The 9797-nt window shown below is 41.6% G+C and overlaps 1 pseudogene; it reads left to right on the top strand.

Annotated features, from left to right (window-relative positions):
• The first annotated feature begins 9121 nt into the window (after positions 1-9121).
• LOC118604191 lies at positions 9122-9237 on the top strand (annotated as a pseudogene).
• The last annotated feature ends 560 nt before the right edge of the window (positions 9238-9797 follow it).

Raw genomic sequence — 9797 nt, 5'->3', positions numbered from 1 at the left:
AAACTCCCCAAAGCCCATTGAAGATGTCCTCTATCTTTCAGATTTACACATTCTTTAGCCAACAAATTCCAACTAAGAACTTAAAAACTGAACCCTGAGGAAAAAAATAAAAGTGGTGTTCTGTAGAGTGGGTTATCTCTATATAATGCAGTTTGGGGGAACGACCTAATTGCGAGTTGTGTTCTTTGGAAGTATATGCTCAGACAGTGACTTGTGAAAGGAAATGGGCAAAGCTGAAGCTATCGGATCAGCGATACAAACCTGGCTGGTCTCCCTGCCAGCTGGGTGGGGAGCTCAGTTCCTCCTGTTGGAAGAACTGAATATCAAGTAGAAATGGCTGAGCCCTTATGCTACCACCTTGCTCTGTCAAGGGCCAGGGCCACTCCTGGAGGAGTGCAGCTTTGGCTTGAAAGCTGTAGTGGCCAAAAGCTAACAGCTGGAGGCTGTCTACTAACTTCACCCTTCAGAAGAAAAGTACACTTGAAACTGCTGGAGCATTTGGAATTTTTCATCAGAAATACTCACTGGTAATTAGTGTGGCATAATCTGGAGCCCCAGGCAGGAGCTAGGTCTCCAAACTTTACCCTCCTGATTGACAGGGAGGCCACTCAATGGCCCATGAGATGGAGATTGAATCTGAGTCTGGCTACTGCATAGAGGTGAAAAAAAAAAGAAAGAAAAAAAAATGCAGATCAGGGGAGTCTGTGAACTTTAGGCATTTAGATTTTTGTGATGATTTTGGTTTTTGCCAAATGGGAACATCTAAAAGGATTACATGTGGGAACAATTACTGCATCATCCTTCCCTTTCTGCCCTCCCCCTTTTAAAGCTTCTGTGACCTACTAGGCTTTGGTTTTGAGGATGTGGTTCAGTTTAAACCTGCATAAATTTGACTTAATAGTCAGGACCTGAATGTCTTTCAATGGCCTGTCTAATTAGAATGTTGCCACGTTTGTTTATGGTCAGAAAAGATAGGGACAGCGTGGATGCTCTTTAAATGAGAGAGATGAAATGCCGAAAGCAGAAAGTTTAATGTTTGTTGGGGTAACAGCTGTGAGTGCAGAGACAAGACTCCTGTCCAGCTAGTCCTTATATGACAAAAAAGTGTGACTTTCTCAATATATCTTTGCTTCATATGACAGTATTGGCCAAATTCGGCTGTGGAGACATTTTCAGCCTAGAGATTTGGATTTGGCATTTTACTAAACACAAAGGCCTTGCTTGCTAATGCTCACCAAATGCAGCTAATGGCGACTATGGCCTAGTGGGGCTACATGCAGAGAGGCCTCAATGGCAGACAGGGCCCTGTAATTCTATCAATAGTAAGGTTGATGCCATCTATTTTAGACTAAAGCAGCTCTTTTCCAATATAACGTATGGAATTAAAATGTCCTCAGCAGTAAAAACAAGGAAGGGTAACTGTGAGAAGACCCACTCTACCAAAAGAGAGGTAGCAAGTATACAAGATGGGTAGATGTCAGGAAACAAGAGTTCCAGTCCTGTCCTTGCCATACTAGCTATGGGACATTGGACAGGTTACTCAACTTTTCTGTCATGGATTCCTCAGTTCTACGCTGAGTGAAATATAATCTATCTCAAATTGTTGTGAGGATTAAGCAAAGTAATTATCTGGAAATGGGTCCCAGAGAGAAAAATCTTTTGCTTCCTAATATCTAATGTGACTATTAAGCTTCCACAGACATGTCAGAATTTAGGGCTTTGGGGCGGGGTATACAGAGCTGACAAGAGCTGTAGGGGTGAGATATATAATTTAACCTAATTCTAGGTTCTCTCCAAGCATGAGTAGTAACTAAGTTTGCTGTTACAGTGGAGTGACGTAAGCCAGAAGACAGCTGTGGTGCAGACCCCTTTATCCGCTTCACTTTCTTGTATTGTTTTTCTCTTCTCTCTCTAACATATATTGTTCTCCTTTGATTAGGTTGTGATGGAGTCCAATGATATCACTCTAATTGCATGCCCAAAATAACCAGAACGTGAACTTGTCTAGTTATTTGAGGAATGTGTAAGTGGTGAAATCGTCACAAAATGATTCACAAACGTGCTGTGAGTGGTCTTTGTCACTTTATCAATTACTTTTCCTGAGGACCTGCTATGTCCCTAGCGCCGTAGTAGTATTTTACATGTTACTTCATTTAATCTTCACAACCAATCCGCTCTTGAATCCTTTTATCGCACACCTTCATCTTTTTTCATGGTCTTTATTAATTTTTCTCTTTATGTGGAATAACTTCCCTTGAAGACTCTCTCACTGTTTTTGTTTTTTTCCCGAGAGATTTTCTGCTTTGGTTTCCATTTATATTTTGACAATATCAAAAAGACTTGCATTTTAATGGGGGTATTTTTGAACATGTTTAATGTTGTTTAGTCAGTTGATAGTTATTCATTTGAAAGAAATGTTCTTAAAAATAAAATGATAATAACTCCAAGCTCCCAAAACACTTCAAGAAATTCTGGCCCTGGATTTAGTTACTCCATCTCCCTCAGGTAAACCATTAGCCAACCAATCCAGGGCTTCTTTAAGAGAAAGTACTATATTCTCCACACCTTTAGGATGTGAGGGTTCTTCTAAGCCCTACTTTGAGGTTCTTGAGGTCAAAAAGACAGGCTGTCTGCACCTATCAAAACCTTTAGACACTCCTAAAACCTAGTTCTTCATTCTTTATTTAGGTTTTCCTATGCACTTATTTTAGTTTCCATACTCTAACTCAGCTTCTTTGATGGACGTTTCTATAGGTTCAATTGGTTATAGACTAAACTTGTTCTAGAGGCTCTAGAAATTGTCCAGCTGTCCACTTGCCTCCACTGGGGACGTTTGTGTCCACGCCTGAAGGCGTCACATGGCATGGAGGCACTGCCCCGTGGCATCCATCCTTCTCATGTGCTCCCTCCCTGTCACTGGACGGAGATGGCCATGAGCAAAGGAAGTTGCCAGGGCTTGATTGGGGAACCCGGGTCAAGGCAGGCGTGGGCCCAGGAGACTCAAGTGTAGGACTCAGCCCTGGGCCCTGATGGGTAAGGGCTGAGGCTGGGCAGGAAACCTGAGGCTTAAGGTTGGACCTAAGACCCCTGATTGGGACAGGTGAGTGTGGCCTACTCAGCAGGGTGGGTGCTGAGGGCATGGGGAGGAAGGCCTAGCTTGAAGACCAGAGCCACAGAGCCCACTCTCTGCTCGTCACCCCAGAGTCCAGTTTTTATCTCTGCTCCACACCCGCCCACCCAGCCAAGCCTGTATCATGGTGGGGCATCTATGACATTGTTTGGTACCCTCCCCACATGGCTACATCCACAGAAGTCTTTCTCGAAGCACCTCTCCCTACTTTCTGCCCCAAAGCCATATCCCCTGACAGTCCTTACCCTTCTAGCTCTAGCCTCTGTCTGTGCCATTCTCTGTAGAATCAGATGTCCCACTCTGCAGAGACATCCTTGGGGCTCAGGGACAATGACTTGCCCAATGTCACTTTGCCAGTTAAAAGAGAAGAAACGTCTCAAACATTCTGTCTGCAGGGGCTGCCGTGTCCAAGAGGTTCAAGGGTGCAGGGATGAACATGAGCATGGGAAACCAAGAAGAAGGGGGTATGGAGTCTTTGCCAGTGACTTAAAACAATACTCATTTATTATTTCTCACAAATTTGGGGGACGGGAATCTGGTCAGTTAATCCACAGCTATTGAATAAAGTCATGGGGATATTGGCAGGCAGAGAGGCAGGTCTCTCATATGTAGGGCCCTCTGCCAGGTCTGATTGGCAGGTTGGGTTCAGCGTGGCTGTCAGCCAGAGAGCTCTATGCATGTCCTCTCAGCAGGGTGGTTTCAGAGTTGGACATTCTAAGGATAGGTCAGGGATCCCAGACTGTTCCAATGGTTAGGAAAAGGAAGTGCCACTTTATTTAGGTCTTGGCTCAGAAGCTGGAAGTTTATTCTATGGGTCTGTTTATTCTACTGGCAAAGCAGACTACCTAATACTGAGGAGCAGACTCTCACTGCCATGCCTTAATGGGAGATGTATCAAAGAATTTGCAGCCACAATACATTCTATGGCCATAAATTGTATTTTCATGTGCAAAATATACAGACCCTCTCCCCAAACAGTGAATATTGGGAGCTGTTCTTGAACTATGACAACCTGATAACTAAAGAAAAGCTTTTCACACACCCAACATGTAACAGAGAAACAAAGATAGGATTGCTGCAGGCAACACTAAATTCTAAAGGAGAGAGATGAGATTGGGAGATGCACAGCAGGCCCACAGCAATCTGAATTCCAGCCTGGCCCAGACTGAAGGTCCTTCATTATAGCCCAGTCCTGCTCCCTGGAAAAAACTGCTGCCTTTGGCTCTGCCTTCAGTCCAATCCTTCTGTTCCACAAGAAAAGGTCCAAGATTGCAACTGAGTAAGCCCAGACAAGTTTGGAGTCCAGAGATCTCTTTCCAATTTGTCTCTTTCAGTTCAAATTGAAGTCAGTTTATGGTCTCTGTCTATAAAACTATAATCTATTCCACTAGACAAAAGCCATCAGCACGTTTCTTTCTAAGATGAACCCTTTGGACCACATCTTGAAGTGCAGTGGTTAATGCCTTTAAAGACTGAAAAATCTTTCTCATATAGTTTTAACGGTCTAGGAGGCAGGCCCTTCAGAATACCAGAGCACTTATTGTCCATCAGAGAGGGTCTAAAAGGCACAATCCTAACATTCCTTTTATTTTATTTTGGTAAAATGCATATAACAAAATTTGCCATTTTAACTATTATAAAGTATAATTCCATGACATTTAGTATACTTGCAGTGTTGTGCAATCATAAATCACTTCTAATACCCTCTATCTAATTTCAAACCATCCTCATTACCTCAAAAGGAAACCCCATACTGCTGAGCAATCACTTTCCATTCTTCCCTTCCTATACCCTGGCAAACACTAATCTTTCTGTCTGTATGGATTTATCTATTCTGGATGCTTCATATAAATGGAGTCATACAATATGTAGCCTTTTGTGACTAGCTTATTTCACTTACAGTAATGTTTTCAAGATTCATCCATGTGGTAGCCAGTATCAGTACTTAATTCATTTTTATGACTGAATAATATTTCATTATATGGATATACTGCAATTGTTTATCTGCTCATCAGTTGACAGAAATTTGGGGTTCTACTTTTTGGTTAGTGTGAATAGCACTGCTATGAACTTGTGTACAACTTTTTGGACACCTGTTTTCAGTTCTTTTGGGTATATAGCTAAGGTCATATGATATTTCCATGTTTAACTTACTGAAGTAATGCCAAACCACTTTCTATAGTAGCTGTACCAATTTACATTTCCACCAGCAACGTATGAGGGTTCCAGTTTCTCCACATCATGTCCTCATCAACATTTGATATTTTCTGTTTCAATTGATCAGAGCCATCCTAGTGGGTGTGACCTGGTATCTCATTGTGGTTTTGATTTGCATTTCCTTAGTGACTGATGTGTTAGTCCATTCAGACTTTCATAACAAAATGCTACAGACCGCGTGGCTTGAACAAGAGAAATGTATTTCTCCACAGTTCTGCAAGTTAGAAGTCCAAGACGAAGGTGCCCTAAGGGTTGATTTCTGATGAGGGTCAGCTGAGAGGGGCCTGCTCAGCAGGGTGAGACACTGAGGGCATGAGTAGAAAGGCCCAGCCTCAGCAAAATTTCAGACTCCACTCTCCGCGCAGACTCACCATCTGGTGTCTGCCCCACACTGGGGTTTTTATCCTCTCCCAGTGCCCACCAGGCCAATCCCAGCCAAGGCTCTGTGTGCATCACAATGGGACATATGGGACTTCCTGCAGTCCCTCCCCAGTGACTCCATCCTCAATTAGTCATCCAGGAAATTCTTCTGCCTGGATCCTTGTCCTAGAGTGATTCAATCACCCTCTCCCTCCACGTCCCTTCCCCTGCCAGCTTCCACCTCCCTCTCACCCTAATACGCTTGTCTTTTATCCATTCTAAAATCAGACGTCGGTGACTTGCCCGTTATTATGCCACCTCTAGAAGAGGGGTAGCTCTTCCAACCTGGATTGCCAGTGCCAAGCTGCCTCCCACGAGCCTGATGACTTCAAGAGGCCCAGGGTGCTTGTTTGAGCCAAAGTCTGGGAGCTGCTGGGTTCCTTGTGCTCAGCGGGAACCCCACTACCTCTTTGACCTCCTCCCACTGGACTCTGACCACACCCCTTCCAAAACATTTGAAAAAATATACATGCCTCAGTTTAACCCCAGGCCTACTAAGGCAGTATTTATCTGTATTTTTAATCTCTCCAAATATAAAGACAAATTTAACAGCCACTGAACTATAATACCTGTTTTTTATTTGCCCTATTTTATTTTTAATGGGAAAATTCTTCAATAATTAAAGACTATACTGCTATTCTTAAGTACTTAATGAGTATATTAATTTTCTCATTGCAACTGTAACAAATTAACACAAATTTATTATCATACTTTTCTGGAGATCTGAAGTCTAACATCTAGGGGTGGGCAGGGCTATGTTCCTTTTGGGGCCTCCAAGGGAGAATCCATGTTCTTGCCTTTTTCAGACTCTAGGGGTCCCTGTGTTCCTTGGTTTGTGGCTCCTTCACATCCTTCCATCGGCTTGCTTGGCTTGTTTTCATGGTCACATCTCCTAGTGTGTCTCCACCTGGATAATCCTGGATAATCTCCTTTTCTCACAATCACATCTACATAGGCCTACTGCCATATAAGGTAACATAGTCACACGTTCTGAGGATTAAATCTGGATACCTTTGCAGGAACTATTATCAACCTGTCACAATGAGTTAGAAAATGTATTTACATTTTCAAGGTCTAGTCTATTCTCTTTTGTATAAATGTGAGCCTTGCTACATATTTAATAATTTTTTCAGAGATTGTATTTCTCATTCTGTATTCAAATTCTGTTTATCACTTATTTTCAGCAAGTTAAGTTGTGCTAATATTTTAAACTATCCTTTTATTTTCTTGAGTGAGATGTTTGCTGACAATAGGAATTCTTCCCTACTTCTCCCTTTTCACTGTGGGTTGGTAAACTAAGTAATAAAAACACCTCCCTCTCCTCATTCTAGTTTATATATCCTGCAACTGATTGTTATACAATTCTGGTTTTCCAACAGTGAATTCTGCGGGTAGAAGGATGCTGCTGACCTTGTGAAATATTTGTGTGATGTGAGTTTATACTTGTTTATTGAATTCTTATCACATGCCAGGTACAATATTAGATGCTTAATTTTCATTATCCCATTTATCTAATTTAGCCCTCACAACAACCCTATCAGGTGGGTATTAGTTGAATATAGTGCATTAGCTTGATAAGGGAAATATAATGGTACACGAGAAAAAAAAAATCAAACACACATGAAACCAGTAATAGAGTCATTGAAAGATAGCAACAAAAAGACATAGGGCATATGGAAAACGAATATCAAAATGGCAGAGAAAGTCCCTCCTGATTAGTAATTGCTTTAAATGTAAACAGATTAAACCCCTCAATTAAAAGGTAAAGATTGGAAGAATGGATTTTTACGATGATCTAACTTTGTCTTATGTTCAAGAAAATCACTTTAGATCCAGACACAAATAGGGTGAAAATGAAAATATGGAATGATATTTCATGCAAATAGTAACCAATAGAAAGGTAGGTAGCTATACTAATATCAGACAAAAATAGACTTTAAGTAAAAAAAAAACTGTCAAAAGAGACAAATAGGGATATTATCTATTGAGAAAAGGTGTCGATTTATCAAGAAGGAAAACAGTTATGCACATATATGCACCTAATAGAGTCCCCCAAAGTACATGAAATAAAAACTTGACAGAATTGAAGACTAACTAGAAACTTCTATATGATGTTGCAGACTTTAATATCCAAATTTTAATAATGATTAGAACAACTAAATGGAAGGGTAATAAGAAAATAGAGGACTTGAAGATATTATGAACTAACTAAAGCTAATAGACTATGTAGAACACTTCACCCAACAATTGCAAATACATACTCTCAAGCACAACATCACTAATCAGGGAAATACAAATCAAAACCACAATGATATACCACCTTACACCTGTTAGAATGGCTAGCATCAAACAGACAAGAAATAACAAGTGTTGGTGAGGATGTGGAGAAAAGGTAACCCTTATGCACTGTTGGCAGGAATGTAAATTGGTGTGGCCACTAAAAAGGGATAAAGTACTGATAAGAGAGGAGAAGAAGCATTCCAAAAATGCAAATGAAAGGGCTTGCAGAAATGACTGACAGCCCGTGGTAGATTAACCACACCCTATAGATCTTTAAATGGCCTTCTGGAAACTCTTGCCACCCCTACAAGAGAAACAATCTGTAAATAGATAGGACTGGTGGTCCAAGAATTCTTTCACACTTGCAGCCCCTCCCCAAAACTCCCCCTGCCCATCCTGAGTTGGAGGTACACACAGAACCTCAGACAAAGGAATCACGCGCCCCTTGCATGGACACTGCAGAGGTATATAAGCTGTAAGAAATCTAACCAGGACAAGCTCATGCTTTGCTGCAGTTAAAAGCCTCATGCACTCCACCGGCATTAATATTCTCCTTCTTTTAACAAAGTTGTCTGAGCGACCAATTTCCTCCATTGGATTTCGCTTCCTGCACACTGATACATGCTACAACATGAATGAAGCTTGAAAAATCATGCAAAGAAAAAAAGCAGTCACAAAGGACCACACATTATACGATTGTATTTATATGAAATGTCTGGAATAGGCAAATATAGAAAGAAAGTAGATTCGTGGTACCTAGGACTGCAGTGGAGGTGTGGAATTTGAAAATGATAACGAAAACTTTATAGAGTTTCTTTTTGGAATGAAGAAAATGTTCTACGATTGAAAACCATTGAATTGTGCACTTTAAATTGATGAATTATATGGCACATGAATTATATCTTAATAAAGCCGTGACCTGACATGGAACCTCTAGGGTTCTACACCAGGCCACATACTGTCATACACATTTAAAAAGCACTCCTGGACGTGATTCCATAGTGTAGTGGTTAGCATGTCTGCTTCACACACAGAAGGTCCTGGGTGCATGCCCCAGTGGAGCCATAGTCCATGGTCTATGGCCATGCCACCCTGAACAAGCCCAATGTCTGATTTTGAAAGCTAAGCAGGGTTGGGCCTGGTTAATACTTGGATGGGAGACCACCTAGGAAGACCAGGGGCCGTAGGCATAAATAATAATAAATGAAAAAAATAAAATAAAAAGCACTCCTACCTTCCATCCACTGCTCTTGTCTTCTCTCCACCATTTCTTTTGCCCTGAACCTTTCTTTGTGGTCCTCGAAGATGTTTACTTCTCTGCCATCTTCCTGCTTCAGCAGTCCAAAGTTAACTCACTTCCTCCCCTAAATTCTCCTAGAATAAATTTGTATAAACAAGGTTTGATTTGGTCTTAAATCCCTCACCTCAGGAGCGTCTCTGCAGCTCCCACTGAAGATGAGAAACAGGCCAGGGGTAGCCAGGCTGGAAGAGGCTCCCAAGGCCTACTGAGTCTAACCAAAAATGTGCAAGTGGTGTTGTCATTACTAAACACATACTGTATAAAAATATCCCTGCCAAAGCCTAGCTCATTGTAGGTACTTAACAAATAACAGATATTAGCTGAGAACTCATACACCCCTAGGACAGAACCCAGCACTGAGAAACCCAGCACAGGAGTCACTTCTGTCAAATAGCTTATGGGATGAAGCAGGACTTCAGGGAAGGCTGTAATGTCAGCCCAGGCAGCCTG

Source organism: Rousettus aegyptiacus, unplaced genomic scaffold, assembly GCF_014176215.1.
Source record: "Rousettus aegyptiacus isolate mRouAeg1 unplaced genomic scaffold, mRouAeg1.p scaffold_m13_p_6, whole genome shotgun sequence".
NCBI lineage: Eukaryota > Metazoa > Chordata > Mammalia > Chiroptera > Pteropodidae > Rousettus > Rousettus aegyptiacus.
This window is presented reverse-complemented; position numbering and strand designations above follow the sequence as displayed.